The sequence below is a fragment of the Lissotriton helveticus genome, chromosome 6 (genome assembly GCF_964261635.1).
Source record: "Lissotriton helveticus chromosome 6, aLisHel1.1, whole genome shotgun sequence".
Taxonomy (NCBI): Eukaryota; Metazoa; Chordata; class Amphibia; order Caudata; family Salamandridae; genus Lissotriton; species Lissotriton helveticus.
The window spans coordinates 547,969,131-547,982,183 of record NC_136067.1 but is presented as its reverse complement, the minus strand read 5'-3'; positions in this window follow the sequence as shown (position 1 = coordinate 547,982,183).

Genomic DNA, 13,053 nt, shown 5'->3' with positions numbered 1-13,053 from the left:
GTGAGTCTCGAAACATCTTTCTTACACCGGAACGTGCTTTTGTGCTCTTGCATTCTCACGCGCACCTTCCTCGTGGTCATACCTACATATCGTTTGTTACACGTGCATGTTATGAGGTAGATGAGGTTTGTGCTATTGCAGTTGGTAAACTGACGAAGCACCCACGGCCGATCAGTGCCAATATCCACACTTGTAATCCTCGAGGTAAGTGGACAAACAGAACACCCTCCGCAGGGATGGTGACCCATTACAGGAGGTAGGTCCCATAGTGTGCCTAACTCTCTATTGGGTGTGGCTTTGGGGCGAGTGTGTACCAAGTGATCTCTCAAGTTTTTCGAACGTTTGAACGCGAAAAGTGGGAGTGCAATCTTGTCTCTACCACTGTTCAGAATACGCCAATGCTTCTTAATGACTTTCTGAACAAAGTTGGACTTGGTATTGAAAGTACTCACTAGAGTCAGGCGATCCAAAGGTGGTTTCGCTGTGCGGGGTTCAAGCAGTGCAGCTCGATGGTTATTTGCTGCTCGTTTGAGTGAACGCTGTACCAGTTTCTTAGGGTAATGTCTTGCCATCAGTTGCTTAGATAAGTCCTCTGCATGGTGCTTGAAAGTTTCAGAGGTAGAACAGTTCCGTCGAACACGGAGGAACTGCCCAAAGGGTAGATTATCACGCAGGGACTTGGGGTGTTGGCTTTCGTACAGAAGGAGCGAATTTCGGGCCATAGGCTTTCGATATTATTCACTCTCTAGGCCTGTCTCAGTACTGTAGATTGAAAGGTCCAGAAAAGGGAGCCGGTCTTTGCTCATTTCCATGGTGAAACGAAGGTAGTGGTTCTGATTATTGAGCCATTGGTGGAAGCTCAGGGCCAAATCACTTGTCCCTCTCCAAACCATAAGAATATCATCAATATATCTTTCTCTGGGTTTCCCAACTTCAACAATCAGCCTTTTTTGGCGCGTGGCCCCAGACGGTCACGGGGCAAAAGAAGACCGACACAAGGACAACCTCAGGTCCAATGGGAGGATACCACAGGCCCCCACGCAGGAACGCGGAGTCAAACGAGAAGGAGTGCGCAGGAACAATAATAACGCCTGACAAGAGCTTGGTGGTTAATTTGAGCAAAAGGATTTTAACCGACAGTGAAGAAGCCTTGTTGAATAAGGGTCTAGGGTTTGTCACGACAGACGAGGGTGATCCTTTCACACTCCAAACAGAACTAGCCCAGTTCTTTCGAAAACTCAGGCTTCACTACTTCTTTAAGAATGGGAGTACTGAGGAAGCTACACAGGAAAGAGACACCAATACTGGTTTGAGGATTAAATCCACTTTCACACCCCCAGTACATGCCATACCACCTCAAATACTCACATTTGAATTGGCATTCAAGAACGACATTGAACAAATACAATACTGTTCGAGAGCCAATTACAACAATCTTTCAACCATTGAGAGACAGGCTCTCAAAACGTTGACCCAAGACGGGACCATAATTGTGAAGCCCGCGGATAAAGGGGGCTCCATTGTCGTTCAGGATATAGACACATACAGGACTGAGTGTCTTCTCCAACTGAGCAATAACCATGCATATCGACCTTTGTCTATCGATCCCACCCCCAGGTTGATGAGTGAGATCAGAGTACTGGTTGAAGAGGCTGTAGGTGAGGGTTGGATTACCCCCTTAGAGGCCCAATTCCTACAGGCTAAACATCCGACTATGCCCTATTTTTACACCTTACCTAAGGTGCATAAACCCCAGAGACCACCACCGGGCAGGCCCATAATTTCTGGCCAGGGGTCACTTTTAGAACCCCTTTCAGCTTTTGCTGACTTCTTCCTCAAACCATTGGTTCAAAAAATGCCTACCTTTCTTAAGGACACCACAGATGTCCTTAGAGTAATTCCTGAAATAGCCTTTGATCGAGAGACTGACTATCTAGTCTCTCTAGATGTAGAGTCATTGTACACCTCCATTCCCCAGGATGCCACTCTGGACACCATCTGGGGCATCCTGGAGGCATCGGAATGGGACTCCATTACTCCAGTTCCGTTTGTCATGGCCTTAGCAACCATGGCAATGAAAGAGAACTTCTTTAAGTATGATGACCAGGTATACCATCAAATCTCTGGGACAAGCATGGGCAGCATTTTTGCCCCTTCCCTAGCGAACCTATATGTACATGAGTTCGAACAAACCATAGTGCTGCATTCCACCAATCCCTTCTTTTCATCAATAATTTGGTGGAAAAGATATATTGATGATATTCTTATGGTTTGGAGAGGGACAAGTGATTTGGCCCTGAGCTTCCACCAATGGCTCAATAATCAGAACCACTACCTTCGTTTCACCATGGAAATGAGCAAAGACCGGCTCCCTTTTCTGGACCTTTCAATCTACAGTACTGAGACAGGCCTAGAGAGTGAATTATATCGAAAGCCTATGGCCCGAAATTCGCTCCTTCTGTACGAAAGCCAACACCCCAAGTCCCTGCGTGATAATCTACCCTTTGGGCAGTTCCTCCGTGTTCGACGGAACTGTTCTACCTCTGAAACTTTCAAGCACCATGCAGAGGACTTATCTAAGCAACTGATGGCAAGACATTACCCTAAGAAACTGGTACAGCGTTCACTCAAACGAGCAGCAAATAACCATCGAGCTGCACTGCTTGAACCCCGCACAGCGAAACCACCTTTGGATCGCCTGACTCTAGTGAGTACTTTCAATACCAAGTCCAACTTTGTTCAGAAAGTCATTAAGAAGCATTGGCGTATTCTGAACAGTGGTAGAGACAAGATTGCACTCCCACTTTTCGCGTTCAAACGTTCGAAAAACTTGAGAGATCACTTGGTACACACTCGCCCCAAAGCCACACCCAATAGAGAGTTAGGCACACTATGGGACCTACCTCCTGTAATGGGTCACCATCCCTGCGGAGGGTGTTCTGTTTGTCCACTTACCTCGAGGATTACAAGTGTGGATATTGGCACTGATCGGCCGTGGGTGCTTCGTCAGTTTACCAACTGCAATAGCACAAACCTCATCTACCTCATAACATGCACGTGTAACAAACGATATGTAGGTATGACCACGAGGAAGGTGCGCGTGAGAATGCAAGAGCACAAAAGCACGTTCCGGTGCAAGAAAGATGTTTCGAGACTCACGAAACACTTCATCACACAACAGCATACAGAAATAGATTTTAAGTGGCATGTTTTGGAAAAACCCTTTATTCCACCACACGTTAGTGACGTGTCGAGATTCTTGTTCCTGCGTGAACAAAAATGGGTTTTTTAATTGGGCACAGACAAACGAGGGCTGAACGATGACATACCTTGGCTGAGTCTATCATAATGGCGCATGAGTGTGGTGATAGAGGTATACTCTGAGAGCTGCACTGGTTTGGCGAGTATATAGAATATAATTGTGTTGATTAATTCTTGTGTGCACACCAATGTATAAGAGCTAATGTACTAAGACTGGTCACATTTTCTGTGCCACCTGTGAACAGATGTGCTCTGCAAGGTTCACTACGGACTAAACAACGCAACTAGGTTGCTTCTAGATAAGGTTCAGATCAGTTTTGCAGGTAACTTGGTTCTCATAAGGCATGACGAGTAAACCTCCTCCAAGTATACATCTAACTGCATTATTGCCTGTAAACACCTTCTGTATAGCATTTATACTCGTTCGATTTGTAAAAGGTATGATACTTTTTCCAGTCGTTCTGAAACTGGAGCGAGCGGGCAATAACACCTTGCTTTGGCCGATCTCGCTCTTGGAACTACAAACGTCATGATTATGACGTCAGCCGGTAGTTCTTTCTCTGAGCTGTAGCCTCGGTCTCAGAGGGCGGAAGACAAATTTAACGGACTACTCAGGGCAGAGGAGTGACATCACCCGGTAGTTCTGCTTAGGAATCTCGCGAGACTATGCACGCGAGCCTAACTAACAAACAAACGCGGGGAAGATTGAGCTGTACACCGTCCCCCCTCCACGCTAATTAACATCGTTTGTAACTAATATTGGAGGACAATAAACTATGAACCCGTCCCATGCTACCCTTGCAGGATCGCGATTGGGTGACCTGGGATGGAAATGTGTTGAAATGGGAGCCACACATGACACCCGGTGCCTCCCCCTGATTCAGCCATAGTCTGAGACAACGACGGACAGGTAGGAGTTCTTGTCCACTGTCCCTAATGGTTTTTGTGCGTTTCTATCTGCATTGTGTCTCTGTGTAAATAGCGGTAGTAACGCTTACAATAATTTTAAGTGTAGTTAACGATAGAATGGTGAGCAGGTGGATTTGGGAACCAGTGTTTTTATGCTATTGAGCTCCACTGATAAAAGACTTTGGGACTTCTTTTCTTAGTACATTGCCAGAGTAGTTCTACAAGTAGATCCCCCTGGTCTTTTGTCCTTATGAAGTTGGCTTTTGTCATTGTAGAGCGGGGTCTCACATATCCTGAGCCAGGTCCAGGAAGAGGTGAGGTCCACTCCCCGGTCACTCTGGGTGAGTAATTGATTGTTTAAGGTTTTTGGTACTTACTTAGACACATTACATTCCTTGCAACAGATCGTGTTATCTAATTGTGGTTCATTTGCACGTTTGTTCCCCACATACAGTATTTAGGTAACCAAGTACCGAAGTGAGGAGTTTGTACAGATGAAGGAACATCATATCCTTTACTGTTGTTCACTAGTGGGTTTTTTTGTATAGTTTTTCACACTTTAATCAGTAGCATATACACAGAACAGAGACCCTGACGAAAGCCTGGTAACCATCCCGTGGCTGAAACATGTTGGTCTCCTCGCAGCTATTTGTGTGAACTGCGATTACGTTGCTATACTGTTCTTGTTTTTAATGAGGAAGGGGCTAACTTCTATTAAAATTGTTTTCTGTTAAGTTCCTATCCTTTTTTAATCACCACTTATATATATTTTTGCACTGCACTTTCCCATCATATCAACATCATGTGGTAGTACCGAGTGATTGTGGGTCGCTACCCCGGACTGGCTATCAGGGTATGCCGATCTCAATGATCAAGATATACAATACCCGATAAGGATTACCAAATGAGAATATTTGATCCATACAAGACTTTTGATGGGAATCCTCAACCAGGGGTGACTTACGTTCACTGGTGCCTCACTTTTTGGTGATATGGTCTGTTAATCTAATGTGTTTGTCCTCATGTACAATTGACAGGGGTACAACAATATAGAAGCATTATTGGGTTTCTTTACTAGACCCCTAAGTTTGTTGTTTATTAATCTAGTCCTTTGGGGATAATACTTAGGCTTGGTCTTTAAACATCCCTCTAGCCCTGTGATAGTGTTTGGTTTTTCAACTTGAAGGTTTGACAGCGCCCTGCTCTTTGTACCAAAGTGTGGCATATGTGTCTCCAACCAAAGCAAAGCTCCAGCGATGAATGCGTTCCACACCAACAACAAACACTTTGCGATGAATGCTTACCACACCAACAACAAACTCTTTGTGCCCCCCCCCAGTTCTAAACTCTAGCTGAGGATCCTCACATTGACACTGACTCAAAGAAGGCAAACTCTTCACTAGGTAGAATCTGATCCCTATATCTGACCCATGCTGCATCAAGATCTGCATGACTTTGTAAATTTAAACTTGTCGAGTGCGATTAAATACCTGCGAGTGGCACTTTGTCATTTTTGGTACTAGTTTCACCTTTAATATCCCAAAACTCCAGTTCAACTGATTAGATTTTTGTTGTTGTGGTATCATTTTATTTATTCTACTTTGCTTTGGGATTTCTCTTGTGTTTTTTTTTTCACGTTGGTACTGGTCGGGTACTGCATAAATAATTTTCAGGTTCCCTCTTTTTGTGGCAAGCTACCAGATTATTAAGCGCAGGTTTATTTAGTTATTGTTGGCCATTCATCTTGACTAGGATTGTGTTGACTATTCGAGTGGGGCTTCCACCCCTTGCAACTAATGGCCCAAATTCTAACAGCAACCAGCAAATCTAACAGACACAGGACTTTAAAATGGGTTTAGAAACAGATAAGAACCACTATTCGGAAGCAGTGTGTCTCATCCACATAGTGATCTCTAGCCATATGTATCAATGGTTTAGGACCAAAATAGCAAGTCTAAACTAGTAAGAAGTTATGTACACCCAAAGTTGGGGTGATAACCCATTGCCAGATAGGAAAGGGTCCCTCTGTGAATGTAAAAAAAAAAAAACTGTTTGTTCTAAAAAGTATTTAACTTTCCTTTAAGGGAATGGGCAGCATTAAAAAAAAAGTCTGCATTTCAAATAAAACAAATATCACTACTCATGGTGATGAGGTAACTCCAGCAAGGCGCCATCTCTGTGAAGACCACCAATCATAGTCAGTCATCGGAATTTATTACGTATCTCATGAACATTGATGAGATATATCAGATTACCACCCACTACGAATCAGAATTTTGGGAAGTGACTAGGAGTACATAGGTCAATTTGTAAAATTCCACACCTGTTGCAAAAGTACTGGTCGCAATATGCAACCAGCACTTTGTAACCAGTGTTTTGTACATCTGGCATCTAGTTTTTACAGACGTGTTATGATTCCCTTCAACAAGAGTAGGGTGGTTTATATTCTTTTTCATTTGGGCTGTTTGATCCCTATTCTCCAATTATTTTAATCATTTCGGTAAGGGTACAGGAGTAAATTATTTCAACGTATGGAGAGGTAGTGTAATGTGGAGAGGTATGGTGCAGCGCCACGGCAGCTGACTTCGGAGCACAGGGTTCAGGGTTCGATCCCTGGCTTCAGCGGCAGCTCAGCTCAGCTCTATGTGACTCTGGGCAATAGCTCACTTAATTTCCATAACAGCCCCCAGGGCCGGACTGGCTACTGGCCGGTTGTGTGTGCTGCCGAGCTGGGGGCTGATTTTGTTGATGGGGACCTGCGTGTGCTGAACAAAATTCGTTGTGCTTTTTTTATTTCAAAACGCACGCAGGTCCCCATCAACGAAATCAACCCCCACTGCAGAGAAATCAGCCCCCAGCTCGGCAGCACACACAACCGCCTGGTAGCCAGTCCGGCCCTGACGGCCCCCATCGCCTTAAGACCTGTAAGGGTGCATAGCTTGCACTTTACAAATACGGATTTACTTTTATAATCTAAAGTATGTGTTGTAAAGAAAATGACACGCAGGGATATTTCATAATCACTCAAGTCACTAATGTTTTGAGGCTATTTATGAAACACACACATTCTGCATTACTAATGAATATACGCTAATGTCTTCAGTGTGGGCAAAACATAAAAATGTGAAGTTGCTACTCTCAATATTGCGATGCAACGTTTCTACACTAATAACAATTCATTGTTCAGCAAAAATCACTAACACATATGAGATCATATTATATAGCTGTAGTCCCATTGAATGGTTTTCATGTTGCCAATAAGTAAATAATAGGAAACTGCCGCCCTCGGTGTTCTCGTTCCCTTATGTTGTTCTGGTGACATTTCATAATCCTCCGAAAAGATTATGTGTCACCATTATTCTGAGAAGCAATTATCGTCTTGTAGCAGACAGCTGCTATTTATATTTCTTTTTTACAGTAACTGATAAAAACTGAAGGAGTTATTATATACGACAGTGTTCAGTTTGACTCCCAGGTATAAACGATTGGCTGCGCTGCAGACCACTAGCCACTCCATAGCATAGTCTGAAATTGAAGTTCCCTTTGGGATGCTTTATGCAATGTTTTCTGTTCAACTGCATTTCATTCAAATGTTGGCATTGTCATATTAAAACAAGCAGCTTTATGCCTCTGACACCTCCCCCGTGCACCACCCTCTCCAATCTATTGTCATTCAGAACCACAACCAATAGATCATGAAGTTCCATTCATTAAAACGCCAGGGATTGCGGAAGAGACTTCGCAACTCAATGACATCACAGAAAGTGAAATCATATGACTTTTGACTCCAAATCCTAGCAAATAATGCCTGAAGACATTAATCCCATTGTCATCATAATAATTTACATCATGGAAGACTAGTTTGAACCTCTAAGGGAAAAGTTATTGCCAGTTCACAGGGAGATGCAGTGGTAAGGCCCACTAGTACTAATTATTAGGGACAATAAGAAAGAAGAACATATAGGTAACGATTCTGTTCAAAAACATCTTTTTTCAAGTATTCACAATAATGGACTACTGAAACAATTTTAAAAAGGGGAGTTTTTTGATTTTTTTTTATGTGTTTTCTTTTATTTGTATTAAAAACAATGTGCATTCCACTTTTTAATGTATTTCCAACTTAAAAAAATAATCTCCCAGTGAGATCTGCAGAAGGTAAACAGCGTTGATCTGAACACCGTTTACGTTCTATGCGTTGCACTGCTTTTGCAACCTCTAGGGTCTGGGCTCGCAAAAGCAGTGATAGGGATTGCCAGGGGCAACCCAGGAGCCACAGCTGCAACCCCTAAATGGCATCCATGCAATAGATACACGTCTTACTCTAAATATAGAAACGACAGAGCATATTTTAGGCAAAGTTTCCGAATATATCATCTTCGAGCACCCATATTGCTTCATTTCTAACACTCGTAGTGATTGGGGCCCTTTTAACAGCAGTCTATCCAAACAAATAGTCCACCAAAGGACACAAGGTGACATCGTACAAAATGCTTGAATTGTTCAAGTCGCAAGATTATGTCTTCATTTCTTGCATGGCACACTACTTTGTGACCCAATCTATAGGTTCACTGTTTTCCTGTGGAGGGCTAGTAATAGTTTACTGCGAGGATCATATCTATAGTTATTTACCAATCAGTTAGTGATAGGGATTTAATCTTTATGGGTCGAGTCCCCAGAATGATTATGGCCAATCAGATACCCCAATACACCTTTCACTTGGCTCAAAATCTTCTTCTAGAACACTGTCAATCATGGACATGCCCACCAGACATGCACTTCATTTCGTTCCATTCCACACTTTCTCCAGCATAAACCAGAGGCTTTAGTGTACATATGTTTTATTTTCATGGGACTAATATGCCATAACATCATACAGAGAGATTCTATTTTGAACTCTTTTGCATATTCTAGATATTTCAACACACCGTGTTTTCCATTGACTTGGATTAATTGCAATATTCATCAGCAGTTGCAACTTCTTCATAAAGGACAGTTGGATACTGACTCCCTCATCTACTAGTGTTTTGTAAATATTTGAGATCAGTCCTTTCATTGATACCTACAAGGCAAATAACCTAATAGGTGAGGGGTCTGCATGCTGCCTCTCTATTGTTGCATAGCTCAATCTTTTAGTTGGAAACATTGAAGATGGTCCCCCTCTTGAATCTTGAATTCTTTTTAAGGTGTGTACAAGGATTTAATCTTCCCTACAGTAAACAAATTCTACACATTCTCCAGCCCCCCCTTTGACCCTTCCACCCCAGAAAGAAATCAGGATTGCAAAAAAGGGGTGTAGAGTGGAATGGGAACCATGTACCATATCTCCATATCTCCACATTGGGGTACAGAATCCCAGTGGCGGATGGTGACATTTGCAAGTGGTGAGGCGTAAACTGATTGACATACTTCACCGTAGCGAGCGAGCCCGAACATTGGCCGATCTAACTGCCAACTTAGCTGAATGTTAGCAAACGTATGTAGTCTTCCGATAAAAAAGACAAGAGCACATATAATTCACAAAAGGTTTGCTGAAACCGATCAGACATCAAGCAGTTTGTCAGCAGAACCGAAGCATTTACAACAATTGGATTGGCTGGGGTTGGTAAAGTCTACCAGTGAAACGTTATGCACAATAATTTGGAAACAACTGAGCAGAGTAAGAAGTATTCTAAGTTTCGAGTTTCCACCGTTTCAGACCCGAGTTCCAGGACCCAAGGAACAATGTCCTTTCCTCTGTAAAATATATGTGTGGTGTTGCTCCTTTGGTTAATTCCAATTACATTGCTTAAACCTGAGCAAGTACAGATGCATAGAGAGTTTAATATTGCAAAAAAGGCACATTTCTCTATCAGATCCCGGTTCTCATCAGGACGTGGAAGGGAAAGAAATATATACAATTATGTTGCAGCAAAGAAGTATTAAAGAAGAATTGCACGTAGGGGAAGAAGAACACCTCATACACATAAAATACTTCACTTGGCTCAGCTTCCTGTGATTCTGAGCAAATCACTTAATCTCCCCGAACCTAGCAGAAATGAATGTGCCCTTGTGTAACTTAACTGGGGCTCATGTAAAGCGCTCCAAAACCTTCGGGTCGATTTTGCGCTATATAAATCTGCAACAAAATAATATTTGAATCTAGCTGTGTTACTTGACCTTGAAAGCCTTGACTTCTTGACTCGCAGGGGTGGGATGTGTGTGCTTTGTTTTGTGTATAAAGATTATCCAAAAGCCTAAACTAAACCCAGGACTAAACACCGTTTTCCACATAAGTGTTGAGTTACTGCATTTACCAAATAATCAGTATACTACTGAGGCATAATCTCAAAAATATGTTTCTGGATCAAAAGTTATGAGAAATGCAGCGTTTTCATGCGCTGTGGCCGGCCCTTCTCAAAGATTGACTGCCTGGTCGTCTTTCAGTTATTCATTGTTGTTTTGGGGGTCAAACTCAGGTTCTAATGAGTCAAAACCTTTGCCCAGAAAGCCCACTGACTGTGCAATAATGACCAAATAATGAAGTAATACTGTCACAAGATGTGCAGCATTAGACTACATAATTGCCTTTCCTTGCCACATAAATTAGTCAACTCTGCCCTGCTTCATAATTCGGTCACGTGGGACACAATTTCAGTGGTCGTCCTGAATGAAGACGACCTTCGGATCAGAAGGTTTGCTATAATATTATAATGCTAGACAGTTGGCTGCCATAAGACGTTTTTACATACATTGGGTACATGTATGAGATTTAGAAGTGTTCCACTTCCTACTCAATGTCACCACTTTATTGTTATCACAATATGTAAAATAGAAGCATTACGCTTGTAATCTGCACTGACCACTCACAACTGCTTCAAAAACAGCATCTTCTAAAACTTCCCTACATGGAAAAAGCTGGGGATGTCTTATTCACCAGAATTTACAGTGGGATCCCGGCGTGAAAACAATGATGAAGCCGTGCACTGCGGAGATAAAGAAAGTAAAGGGTATTTCAATCACGTCCTGACCTGAGAATCATTTCATTGACTCATGTTTCGCTGCTTCACCAGGCTGCCTTTCAAAAGCACAAGCACAGCTTCATACGCTAATGCCCGCTCCATCTACAAGGTTTCTGTCATTACTAGGGGGGTAAATGGATGCGGAAGGGGGGGGGGGGGGGGAGAGGGGTGGCACTGGTGAAGATTTCTTGGCGTGAAACTAACAAAAAGATTTATTTCTGGCAAGTACTGGCTGTTGCTTGTACTTCAGTTTCAGCACGCTCGCTACCTCAAACCAGCATTGAGAAAGCTAACAGTCGGCAGATTTTCCCACCAAAATTCTAGTAAGTTTTTAATACTTAAACCTGCCCTGGCATTGGTTTGGCAAACATCGGGAATTTCATAAATGTTAAAGAAAAACCACAGGTAAAAAAAAACATACAAAGATAGATTTTTGAACGAGGAATTCCATGCAAAAACCTAAGAGGGTAGGATTTTCCTGCCAAAATAAAGAGATAATGTGTGTTTAATTCGATAGACAGACACTATTTGGTGTAAGTTTCACTTTGGTTTTATTTCAGTAGACGGAAGACGGGTCAGGTTCACACAACAGATCTGAGCAGCAGAGAGAAAGCACGTCCGTTTTTGGGGCTAGGAATCTTTCATGCACAATCGAACTCGACTCCCGATGCCTGGCTGAGCCTGTGTAGGTGACTTACAGGCCCGGCAGCCAGCAGCAGGAGGACTGCAGGAGGTGTTGAGGACGGTCCATTCTGGCAGCGCACTCGTAATGATTCGCCCCTACCCTACTACCAGGAATATAATAATTATAAACTTAATTAAGGGCCCAAACGCCGCCCCCACCACCCAGCCGAGCGGCGGACTCCCACTCTGTGACGCAGTGACTACTTCCTTACTTTAACTGTCGTCGTCGAACGATGATCTCGTGATCATGAACCGAACCAAGGACGTCACTGCCTCAGTCACCACACACACCACGATCGGAACTAGCAATAGGCGCTGGGCTGCTGCTGGGCAGTAGGAGGAGGACAGAAGCACGTCACAAGCCACAATGTCTCTCTGGTGCAGTGATGTCTACTGCGCTGCAACGTCGTCACACCAGCGAGGCACGTCACAAAAAAATGGCCAATCACTGTCTGCATGGCTTCACATAATCCACAGTGATTGGCCATAACAGTTTTTTACCCAATAACCACTACACACCACCCACGCGCGGACCCGCCATCCAATGCTTCTTATGCCTGCCCTCAGGCTCAAGGCTGCACGGTGTTTCAGCCAATCCAGGCACTGCATTAGCAGCGCCAGGATTGGCTAGAGCAGGTGTGCTCTCTGCCCCCCCTCCCCGCTGCTGCTCGGGTCCCTGGCTCAGTGGCTCTCCTACCAGTGGCTGACTGTGCGCATGTTCGAGCTAGGAATAAAAAGGAGTAGCCCTAACTCGAGCATGCGCACCTGCTTCTGCTGCCTGCTCTTAGTGCCGCGCTGGGCTGTCAGTGACACAGTCTGGACTGTCACTCAAACCCTCGGCTGGCGCGGCCCCACCCCCTTCAGCTCCGATTGCCTCGGGCATGTCCCGATGCAATTTAGCGTGATCTGCTGAAAGGTTTTTCCGTTGCAGGAATGTGTGTCACCGCATGAATGGGGGCATGTGGCATTAGTGGGGCAACGCCCCAGCGCCCCCAATGGACGCACCGCCACTGCAGAATCCCTAATACATAACATACTTTAGGTCTCGCATGTTCTGCCATCCAGGAAACAGCCCATGGAGCTTGTCCCATGACTGCCACATCCATGTGGATCCAGTGTCTTTCTGTCTAATAAAGAGACCACTCAAACAGTATCCAAAGGTGGGTGGCTGAGATATAATTTTTCCAAGACATCCCTACTG